Source organism: Pseudonaja textilis, chromosome Z, assembly GCF_049901715.1.
Source record: "Pseudonaja textilis isolate UNSWEBS1 chromosome Z, rPseTex1.2, whole genome shotgun sequence".
Lineage (NCBI taxonomy): Eukaryota > Metazoa > Chordata > Lepidosauria > Squamata > Elapidae > Pseudonaja > Pseudonaja textilis.
The window spans coordinates 36,163,880-36,175,974 of record NC_142008.1 but is presented as its reverse complement, the minus strand read 5'-3'; the positions used below and the strand labels follow the sequence as shown (position 1 = coordinate 36,175,974).

At 34.9% G+C, this 12,095-nt stretch overlaps 1 long non-coding RNA gene across 1 annotated transcript in view; it reads left to right on the top strand.

Annotated features, from left to right (window-relative positions):
* LOC148123973 (uncharacterized) overlaps positions 1–12,095 on the top strand; it is a 168,958-nt gene that overhangs the window by 62,854 nt on the left and 94,009 nt on the right. The gene's annotated exons all lie outside the window — the stretch shown is intronic.

The window sequence follows — 12,095 nt, the reverse complement described above, 5'->3', positions numbered from 1 at the left end:
ATAGAAACTAAACTGAATTATTTTGAGTTTGCAAACCAGGAAGATGGCTGGTATTAAAAAAGGAAAGAGAAAAGAGACTTAGATAATCCATGAAGGTGACATTGTAATAGTAGTTAATGAACTTATTAAAAAGTCCTTTCACAATTTTTACTCCAAACTTTACAAGAGCAGGAATTTGATATGCATAAAATAGATGAATTATCTGCTAAGGCAACATTTAAATTTTCACAACTTCAGAGACAATTTATGAATGATCCAGTACTATTTTTGAAATATCAGAAACTATTAAAAAAATGAAACCAGATAGTTCCAGGTCCAGATGGTCTTACAAGCCAATATTATAAATGCATTGAGAATCAACTCCTTTAACCACTGAAGGATATAATGAATGGAATATTACTACAGGGAACAAAGATGTCTGAAACGTGGAAAGAAGCTAATATTGCATTACCAAAAAAGGGTAAAAATTTCCAGGGGATAAAAAATATAACCAATTTCATTATTAAATAATGAACTTCTGCTGCAATTTTGGCAGAAAGATTGAAGATGGTTTTACCATCATATATTTATGAAGGTAGTACTAGCACTAACACTTAGATTTATATACAGCTTCAGTGTTTTACAGCCCTTTCTAAGTGGTTTACAGAATTAACATATTGCCCGAAACAATCCTCATGTTACCCACCTCAGAAGGATGGAAAGCTGAGTCGACCTTGAGCTTGGTGAGATTCGAACTGCCAAATTGCAGGCAGCCAGCGGTCAGCAGAAGTAACCTGAAGTACAATATTCTAACCACTGCGCCATTGCGGCTCATTGAACAGCAATATCAATGAATAAGAGTAAAAAGATAGTTAAGAGCAGAGTGGTATTCAGCAGGTTCTGACCAGTTCTGGACAACCGGTAGCAGAAATTTTGAGTAGTTTGGAGAACTGGCAAATATCACTTCTGACTGGCCCCGCCCCCATCTGTTCTCCACCTCCAGAGTCCCAGCTGATTGGTTGGGACTTCTTTTGTAGCTTTGCACAGGAGAATGAAGTAACCTTCTCTTGCCGCCCACAAAGCAACACCACATCCACAAGGCCACACTCACAGTACTCGCAGTAAAAAATTTTTGAATCCCACCACTGGTTAAGAGACAATGTATGAACTGTTTTGAACGTTACTGTGTATCTACAATATTATAATGAGATACTGGGAATGAGAAACAGGCAGCTTTAATATTTTTGGATACAGAAGAAACCTTTGAAATTGGGTTTTGAAGTTTGAAGATACAGACTTTTGAGTTTGAAGATACAGACTTGGGGGAAAGATTTATTCAAGAGGTCAAAGCAATTTATATGTCCCAGAAAGTAAAAATTGTTATTAATGAAGATTTAACTAAAGTATGTGAAAGTCAAAAAGGTACAAAACAAGGCTACTCCTTATCTCTCCTGTTTTATATTCGTGTTGGAGCTTTTGAATATTAGGCAAAATGAGAAAATAACAGATGTAAATATCAAAAAGGAAGTTTATAAATTAGGAGCATTTGCTGATGATTTAGTTATATTTTTGCAAGACCCAAAAACTAATGTAGAATATTTGATAAAGAAACTAAATGAATTGGTAGCTTTAGTGAGCAAACACATAAACAAACAAACAATGCTTATTAAGAATATGACCTCTTGGAATTGTGAAATATTCACTTAAAAATTGGATTTTAAGGTAGAGAAAAGTAAATTCCTGTGGGTTATACTGACAAATACAAACTGTTTCAAAATAACTTTTATAATTCCTCTTTGGAATTATATTTAAAAAGACTTATTAAAATGGAGAAAATTGCAACTATCATTATTGAGTAAATTCTCTGTAATTAAGATGTATGTTTTACTAAAGATGTTTTTTCTGTTTCAGACTTTACCAATACTGATACTTTATTTAAACAATGGCATACGCACCCTTCAAGTTTGTATGGGAAGGAAAATAAAACAAGAATTAGATACAAATTATTGCAAGATGCTAAGGAAAGAAGGAGTTTGGGATTACCAGATATGAAATTGTACTTTGATGCCTGTTGTATGGTCTCTCTAAAAACTAGGTGACTGCAAAATAAGAGGTTACTCGAGCTGGAGAGCCATGAATTAAGATCTGGATGGCATGGTTATTTATGGTACAATAAGGTTAAAGTAAATGTTGATTTTAATAATCACTTTGTTAGACATGCCATCCTAAGAGTTTGGAATAGATATAAAGTAAGGTTCTCTGGGATGATGTCTCTTTAGGTATTTTCTCAGGAAGCTTTTTAAAGAAAAGAAATGGTGGCAAGACCAGCTGTTTCGACTTATGATTAAATAATATATTTCAATTATGGTGAAAGATATTATGGGCTTTGTGCTTGAGATGGCAAAAAAATAAAAGTTTGATTTTAGATGTTGCTGATTAGATAGGCTAGAAATTGCTAATAGATATTATCATATAAAAGTAAAAAGTTCATTTTTAGTGTTACTACCTTATTTTACTGCACCAAAAGGAGTCAGAAGTCAATGCCTTTCTTGTACTTTTCCCCCTTTCCTTATACTTTTCTCTCTTCTCCTTTTCCTCTCTTATTTTCCTATTACTTTCAGTTTTTTTTATACTTCTGTATTTTATATTTTGATAAGCTAATAAAATACTAAATAAATAAAGCAGGTCAACATGATCATGCCCAATTTTATCACCTCTTTAAGCAAATAGGGCAGATGTTAAGCAAACTTATAGCTTGTTATGAGTGGTTTTTTTTCCGTAGAAACCAAATGTAAATGCTGGTTATCAGAAAAAACATTTTTAAAAAATCACAGTCATATGTACAAATGGCCATAGATACAGTTGCGAATGCTCAAAATGTGGTCACATTTTTGTGAGAGGTGGGGCAGTTGTCAGAAATTTGAATCTGGGATGTAAGACCCTTTTCCAGAGTCTATTGAGGTTTTGAACTGCCGCTAGGTAACTCATCATAAATTGAGGACTACCTGAATTATCTTGTTGACAATCAGTGGTCAGTACTGAGCTACAAGGACCAAGCAAACAAATAGCTTTATTCTGGTCTTTCCAGATGTACTGGACTTCAAGTTATAGGAATTCAAACCCAAAATATATCAAAATACTATAATAGGAGTATTTTAATTGCTTTACTTTAAGCAATACTTCTACTCATTTATTGTTATCAGTGTTAGTATTATCACTGAACATAAAACATTTTTTGCATTCCTGAATTAATTTCTCCATGAACAGCAAATGCAAAGGGGAAGTATAGAGATAGTAGCGAGGTATTCAGGGAAGGTGCTCATATCCACCTCAATGAAACTGGAATCGGAAAACGTGATGGCATGGCTGTTAATTGGCTACCAGCACCATATATAAAATCCATGTAGGCACACAGATTCTTCTTTTTGCTTGCAATGTAATTCTTTATTGATTGATCTAATATCTTTCAATTTTGGCAAGGCAACTGTCCTATCATTTTAAGAGTCGTTCTCTTTTCTCTTTGTTACAAGTAAATATTGTATCCCATATTTTGCACTTATCCCGAGACACTGCAAGTTCTTCATATATTGTCAATTTATTTTATTTTTCTAGGTTTATATTCTAATTCTAATTATTGCCAGGCTTTACCTACAGGAAGAGGATTAAAATGCCAATCCCAAATCAATGACAGTAACATTAATAAATTTAACAACAAAATTTTCATATGCAAAAATATCTTAAAAAACTAATGTATTGAATATGCATAAACAAATTATGTATACACAACTCTTGCAACTGTGACTCTGAAATTGGACTGGTTGATGATTCTGTTATGATATTTCAACCTTGAAATTTGCCAGAACGCTCTTATGCCTATTGTTTTGGATTTGGATTCTCCCTCAAGGCAGATTTACTAGACTAATGGGGAATTTATATCTGGTGTGTGTGTGTGTGTGTGTGTGTGTGTGTGTACTTGCACACAACTTTCCTTGCTACTTGTTATTTGCTGCTAAACTTTACAATTTTGTAAACCTCTCTGTGTTTAAGTGCATAGCTTAAAACCCTTGGGTTTTATCAATTAGATTGACAGACACTTATAGAAATGGCTAATTGATATTATTACAAAAAAAAACAAAAGTTGTGCTTTGATGTTAATGCTTTATTCTACTGCAACAACAGAGGGAGTTAGAAATCAATGGTTATTTTTCTTTTTCCCAAGCAGTCATCACTTCTCTTCCTCACCCCTTCCCCCACCTCTTTCCTAATTACTTTATATTTTGTATCTTATTTTATCTGATAACTCAATAAAAGGTTTGCTGGAGACAGGAAAAGTGTCCGTGCATGCTCAAAACTACATGAAGTGCTTCATTTTGGAACAACTATAGTTTCTGAGTGGTCAAGGGCAGCCTTATGGAAAACACACTGAAGTAGTGCAAACAATTAAGACATTAAGACAGGAGAAGGGCTCCTACTGCAGAAGAGGTAATAGTTGATTAATCAGGTTAAACTGTGCTTTAAGCAGGAGCTGTGAGACTAGGGACATTATAAACTAGTTTGTAATTGGGGAGAATAACCCTATCCAGAATCTGAGATGAATGAGCTTACAGACAAGAATGTCTGAATCTACAACTACTTCACCATGCTGGAACTGGTCCCGAGTTGGGGTTTTTTCTTAATCCACATCTCAGATACAATTGCTAGAATTTTGACACTTGTCAACTTTTGTAAGGTCTTTGGATGAATGATATAACCTCCTTAAATTCATTAAGATTGTCTGTTCATTGTTCAGCATGCTCCTTTGTTACCCTAATTTTGCCCTTTCCCCTCCCCTTTTGTCTTTGCTGCTAATGCACCCCAGTTTTCATTCTTTGTAATGGCTGAAGTTCAATTTTTCTTTTTCTCTTCAAGCTCACTGGCTAGCTTGCACTGGGTCAAAAGCCAATGACAACATGGAACAATGAGTGAATGTCCAGGTGAACCAGATCTGTCAGAAGCACATGTAACAAATGCTTTTTGCCACCTGTTCTTGAAATCTGATCTTAACTTGGTTTTTTACTACCACTGACAACAAGCCAGATGGCATTGGTGTTTGTAGTCAATGGCAGTTTGCCACCACAAGATAGATTATTATCCTTTTCATCCAGTTTGACCTAGCTGGGTCCTTCAACTTTGTCTCAGTCTTTGCTTTTGTATTCTTCAGAAACAAAACAAAATGTTCATGTTTTGATCAAGTTGCCAGCATTTTATGTACATCCTACTTTTTAATGATTTACAGAAAAAAATTCATTAAAGCTAAAAGTAAAAGGAATTATTATTTATTTCTTAATAAAAATGTTTTTATGCTACATTTATTAGACTTAGCTAAACAGAAAACAATTAAGAATTTTACTAATAATAATTTGTATGACAGTGTAAGCTAATAATAATAAATAATAATGTTTGAGCTAAAAATCATTATGAGAAAATAATACAGTTTCTTTGTGCTTGTGATAAATTGCTTTATGAATTAATTTGTTTAATTATTTGCCTAAAATATAAATTATATGTGCTATTTTTGACAGATGAATGCCAAATATTTTAAATAATTCTATTATGGGGCAATCAAATTTGAAAGATATTATCTTCCATTAAATAATGTATTTATACAATTAAACCATTTGTTGATACATGTCCTAGAGTCATAATGATAATATGAAATGGCTAGTAGCCATGTTTGCGTGCAAAAATAAAATATGTGGGCCAAATGATAGTGTTAATACTATTGAAATATAGGCAAATAAATGAGGATATTAATCATCTATTCTCTGTGACTTCACTAGATGATCAGTTGTGTCAGTTTTATGGAAGTTTCTAATCAGAAGCACATACTATGGCTTCTTTCTCTTTGTAATGGCAAGCCTCTTCCTTTTTGTAATGATAGGGAAATTTATAGAATTATTTCTGAATCTTATTCTATTCCTAGCTGTAGTATCTCTGCACCTTTACTTGCTAACGTTTTCCTGTAAGTTCAAAATCCACTATTTTTTATTAAGCATTATGGTGATTCATGGATTGCAATAAGAGTCAATGAGTCAGCTTATTGCCAAAGTCTGTCATTGGGGCTGGACCAAAATAGTTCTCATGTACTATCTCTGTAATCATCTACTAAACTCTGTTACATTTTATCAATTTAAGTTTGGTTACCACTTGTGATTATAATCAAAATATGAATACTGCTGATTTTTAACAAAACTGATTTTTCTTAACACTGCTTGTCCTCAAACTCTGTTTCATAATTATCAATAATGTAAACAGCTTATTTTATTTTGTTTTGCTTTCTTTTAGTTGTTAAAAGATTAGGCCTTTTGAAAACTTTCCAATCCCCATTTTTTGTTTACACTTAGTAATCTGTGCCTTCATCAAATATGACTGTATCAGAATTGGGTTCACTGACATGATTCTGATATATTACAGAGAATATTTTTTTAAAAAACTCAGAATTATGATATAACAAGATCATGCTATTTCATATTATTTAGAATTGTTTCTAACAGTTTACAAACTATACTGAAGTTGTGGGAAAATGTTGTAAATGTTGTAAAGACGTTTGTGTGTTATCTAGTTTAATGAAAAAAAGGAATAAGGCAGAGGTGGTATTTAGCAGGTTCTGACCAATTCTGGAGAACCGGTAGCGGAAATTTTGAGTAGTTCGGAAAACCGACAAATACCACTCCTGACTGGCCCCACCCCCATTTATTATCTGCCTCCTGAGTCCCAGTTGATTGACTGGGTCTTCTTTTGTTGCCCTGCACAGGAGAATGGAACTGGAAAGCAGGTTAGTGAGGTAGGGAGGGAATGGAATTTTGCAGTATCCTTCCCCTGGAGTGAGGTGGGAATAGAGATTTTACAGTTTCCTTCCTCTTCCACACCCACCAAGCCACACCCACAGAACCAATAGTAAAAAAAAATTGAATCCCATTGGACATGATAGCAGTATTCCAATATCTCAGGGGCTGCCACAAAGAAGAGAGAGTCAAGCTATTCTCCAAAGCACCTGAGGGCAGGACAAGAAGCAATGGGTGGAAATTAATCAAGGAGAGAAACAACTTAGAACTAAGGAGGAATTTCCTGACAGTTAGAACAATTAATCAATGGAACAACTTGCCTCCAAAAGTTGTAAATGCTGCAACACTGGAAGTTTTTAAGAAGAGATTGGATAATCATTTGTCTGAAGTGAGGTAGGGTTTCCTGCCTAAACAGGAAGTTAGACTTCCACGGTCCCTTCCAACTCTGTTATTCTATTCTATTCAATTCCATTCCTATATATATACTTTGATCATCATCTTGGAGAAAACCTACATGGTTTCTAAAGTCAAAAATGATTTGATGGCACATAGTCAGTCAATCAATCAAATTCACATAAAGGATTCCAGGTACAATCCTCAATAAATTTATATACAATGGATGGTACCATCCCAATATGCAAACAAGATTATGCCATATTTTGCTATATGAAAGTACTATATGCTACATACAATTTTAATTCAGGTTAAATGTAGGTCCTATTCTGTCTAAACCAGCAAATAACCAGGCTCAATCTATGGTATCACTTGATAGTAATTAGGAAAGATCACATGACTATTGTTCCTAAATTAACAACAGCAACAATGCTGTAGACTCTCCAAATATAGATCATTATGTACACATCATCCTATTGTACTATCTCTTTCAGGATAATAACATTCCAAAGTACAGAAAAACAGGAATAAGTAGTATAGCAAAGCCAGTAAAAAGATGGTTATGGCCCAGGAAAGAGCACAATTGTTGCAAAATACAAAGTTGAGCAAAGGCTTTCCTGCCATCTTGAGCAGGAGTTGAAATCTAGAAGACCACTACCACCTAGATTGTGCACCAAGTCTATCTGGGGAAGTTCTACCCACCCAGGACCAAAGAAGGTAAATTCCCTGATACAGAAGGCACAAAACCCAGAACCACACAGTCTTACCAGGATTCACTGAAGCCTGTTGTTCTCCATCCAAATCCTTTTGGTCTCCAGGCACCAGGACAAACAAATGAATGGCATCACTTAATTCATAATAATTGAGTAATCTCAATATATTAATTATATCTCATCCCATGGCAATGTATGATTTCATCCAATGGCTTCATGATGTTAAAGAGTGGAATGAGTAGCAAACCGTACAATGTAGAGGCCAGGGATGAGCGTCTCTTGCTCCCAATCAGCAGTGTTAGCATCATCCCCACATAATGAAAGTAACACAATATCAGGCCATCCATTCTCAAGCCATGGAGTTGATCCATTGATGATGGTATCAAAAGTCACCAAGGTGAAAAACAGAATGCACAACCCCATTCCACTCCAATCAGAGATCATCCAAAAGTACAATCAATGCTATCTTCATCACATTCCTGTGCCAGAAATTATCTGAAAGACCGCAAATAATTCATTCAGGGCATGATGAGATGCTTTCTCTCCAACTTCTCCCAAAAAGGGAGATTAGACCCTGGATGAAAATTGGCCACAAACTTTGGATCTAGAGATAACTTTTTGAGAAGGGGGTAAATCATTGTGTCTTTAAGAAATGATGAAACAATCTCTTTCTCAGAGACAAACTCACAATCACTGAATCACTAGGATTCAGCCATATAGCACAATCCAGGCAGGCTTAACAAGCCAGAATGGATATGGATCTAAGGAGCAAATCGTTTTTCTCTAGGATCCCGTCCACTTCTTCAGATCCAACAGGACCAAGCCATTCCCAGATAATAGGGCAAGTCTATGAACTGGGCATCTCTCCTAAATCTATATTAATTCTGGAATCCAGCTTGGAATGAATTCAAATAATTTTGTTTGTCAGGTGCTCTGCAAATTCTTCTGCATTACCTTGCAAATAAAGCTCAAAGTCATTATGTCACCTAAACAAGGCTGCCAGATAGCTGTCTACAAAAACAACAAGAGTGAAGAAGTACTGGCACTTTACTGCCCTTACTAATACAAAGTAGACCTTAATGGCAGCTTTTTGCAGCTATTTGTTCAGGTTCATTCCATATTTATCACCAGTAATGCTCTAGACACATCTTATCCTGCTTCATCTTCCTAAGCACTGTCATAAACCATCTACAAGAGGGTAGAGGACCGATGGACACAATCAGATCTAAAGCCTTGGTTGCTCTTTCATTCCAGGTAACTTCCAAGGAATCAGCCAGACTATGCAACCAGGAATAACTTTGTTGATGACCTTCACTTTGTCAAGGACCTTGGAGTTCTCCTATCGAATGATCTAAGCTCCAAAGCTCACTGCAACACTATTGCCAAAAAGGCTTTAAGAGTTGTAAATTTAATTTTAAGAAGTTCTCCTCTGATAATACTGTTTTGCAAACTAGGTCATTCAAAACCTTTGCTAGACCAATACTTGAATTCAACTCTGCTGTCTGGAATCTACACTGTATATCAGACATAAATACAACTGAGCGAGTCCAGAAGTATTTTACCAGAAGACTACTACATTCCTCTGTTCGCAACAGAATACCTTACAGCACCAGACTTGAGACTTTAGGCTTAGACAAGCTTGAACTATGCCAACTAAGATTGGATTTAAGCATAGTACATAAAATCATATGTTACAATGTCTTACCAATTAATGAATATTTCAGCTTTAACCACAACACAAGAGCACACAATAGATATAAACTAAATGTAAACCACTCCAAACTTGATTGCAGGAAGTACGATTTCAGCAACAGAGTGGTCAATGTCTGGAACTCACTACCTGATTCTGTTGTCACCTGCTCAAACCCCCAATCCTTTATCCTCAAACTAACCTCTATTGACCTCACCCCATTCTTAAGAGGTCTGTAAAGGAGTGTGCATAAGCGCATAATCATGCCTACTGTCCCTGTCCTATTGTCCCCAATTATTAGTTCCCATTTCTTGTATTTAAATTTATGTTTATTCTTGTTTCTGTTATATTGTAAGTTTTTGACAAATAGATAAATAAATAAAAATAAATAAATAAACTCCCTGCTGTCTCTGAAATGTGTCTGGATCCATTAGGTCCTGGGGTAGACCAGTTTAATAGCTCCTGCCTCCAGCAAGGAGCTACAAGGCATTATCTGATTTGAACAGAAAAACTACCAAAAGTTCCTTAGTAGCAGATCATGTTGTCACTGCTCCAACCCCCCCAAAAAAAAAGCCTGTTCAGAACTGTTGAAATAATCTCTGTCTTTAACAGGAAGGATTCTTTATTGATTCATGGATATTCCATAATTTTAGCAACCACAACAGACATGATTTTATTCTGGAGTTGAAGAACTGGTGTATATTTCTTCACAAGCAAAGAACATGCAGAAAATAGATGACAGGATCTGTTCATCAGATAAATTCTTTTATACAAAGAATTTAATCAAAATATTATCCAACAATAATACTCTATAAAGCCTTCATTTCCATCATTATAATTTGAAAATGCAATGCCTATTTTAGTTCTTATCTTTCCAAAGAATATATGTATGTGGGTGTGGGTTTCAATGAATGCAAGAAACACATCTGTGTATCAATCATATTTAATATTATTTGAAAAGGGTCACAAAACCTGAGTTCAATCACAATCTCCTTTCCATTTCATTTTAAGATTTTACACACATGCAGAATATGTAACTTCCCCCCTTTTTTTCTTTTTAGACAAACTACTGATAATGAAGGTTCACTCAAGACTCTTCCAAATAAAATTGTTGTTTTTCTTACACATACTCTGTCTTATTTTGTTTTAAGGAATAAGTACTAAGGAATAGTATATCACACAATATTAAAACTGCAAAAAAGAATAAGGCTTTGATTGCTGTTATTCATTTTTAATCATGATTTGGATTTATTATTTTGCCTGCATCTTCCTGCAGAACTTTTTTATCTTAATTAAAAGGCTTTGACCTAAGTACAGTTCAAACAGTTAAACTTCAATAACACTGATAAGTGCCACAATTAGCAAGTAAAAATGAAATATAATTTTCAGTTAGAAAGAATTGATACAAATTGAATTTATAAAGACAGGATAATACTAATGGAGCATATTTATAATGTAATATATTTACAGTTATACAAGTGTTTATATTATATTTATAAAATATTTATAGTAGAGAGCCAGTTTGGTGTAGTAGTTAAGCTTAAACTAGAAAGCAAGAGATTATAAATTCAAATCCCGTCTTATTCATGAAAATCAGCTTGGTGATTGGGGCTAGATGTTCTTTCTCAGCCTTACTCACTTTACAGAGTTGTTGTGTTATGGGGAAAATAAGGGTAGAGAGGATTATTAGGCATGTTTATTGCTTTGAGTTGTTTATTAAAAAAACCAAAGACACAATATAAATAAAATAAAGTAAAATAAATATTTCTAGGAAATATAAGACTATCTGACCCAGATATGTACTGTTTGTTCCTCAAACTCTGGCTTCACATCTTGATGATGAACATAGTCTAGTTAACATTATTTTATTTATTTATTTATTTATTTATTTAATTTATATTGCCGCCTATTCGCCCATGGTGACTCAAGGTGGCTTACACAATGTAAAACCATATTTAAAACTAAAAAAAATAAAAACAAACAAAAAGAATCAAATAAATTAATAAAGTACAATAGAACAAAACCTGGAAAAAATAAAAAATTACCCCGTAACTCCCACTCACCCCGCACTGACAATAACAGATCACACTATCCATTTGATGAGCTCCATCCCACTCTGGGTTCTCCAGGCCCGCTGGCAAAACCAAGTCTTCAGTGCCTTCTGAAAGAGTGCTAGAGTGGGGGCAATTCTAATCTCTGGGCAAATTATATTCCAGAGAGAGGGAACCACCACAGAGAAGGCCCTTCTTCTGGGCCCCACCAGGTGTATCTCCCTCAGGGATGGAACCCACAACATTCCCTGCCTCCCCGCTCGAATGGGTCAGGTAGATGTGACCAGCAAGAGATATTCCCTCAGATAACCCAGCCCCAAGCCATTAAGGGCTTTAAAGGTGACAACTAGCACTTTGAATTACAAATCAGCAACCAATGCGGCTCCTGCAGGAGAGATGACACATGTGCACAGGATCTGCACAAAACTATGCGGGCCACTGCATT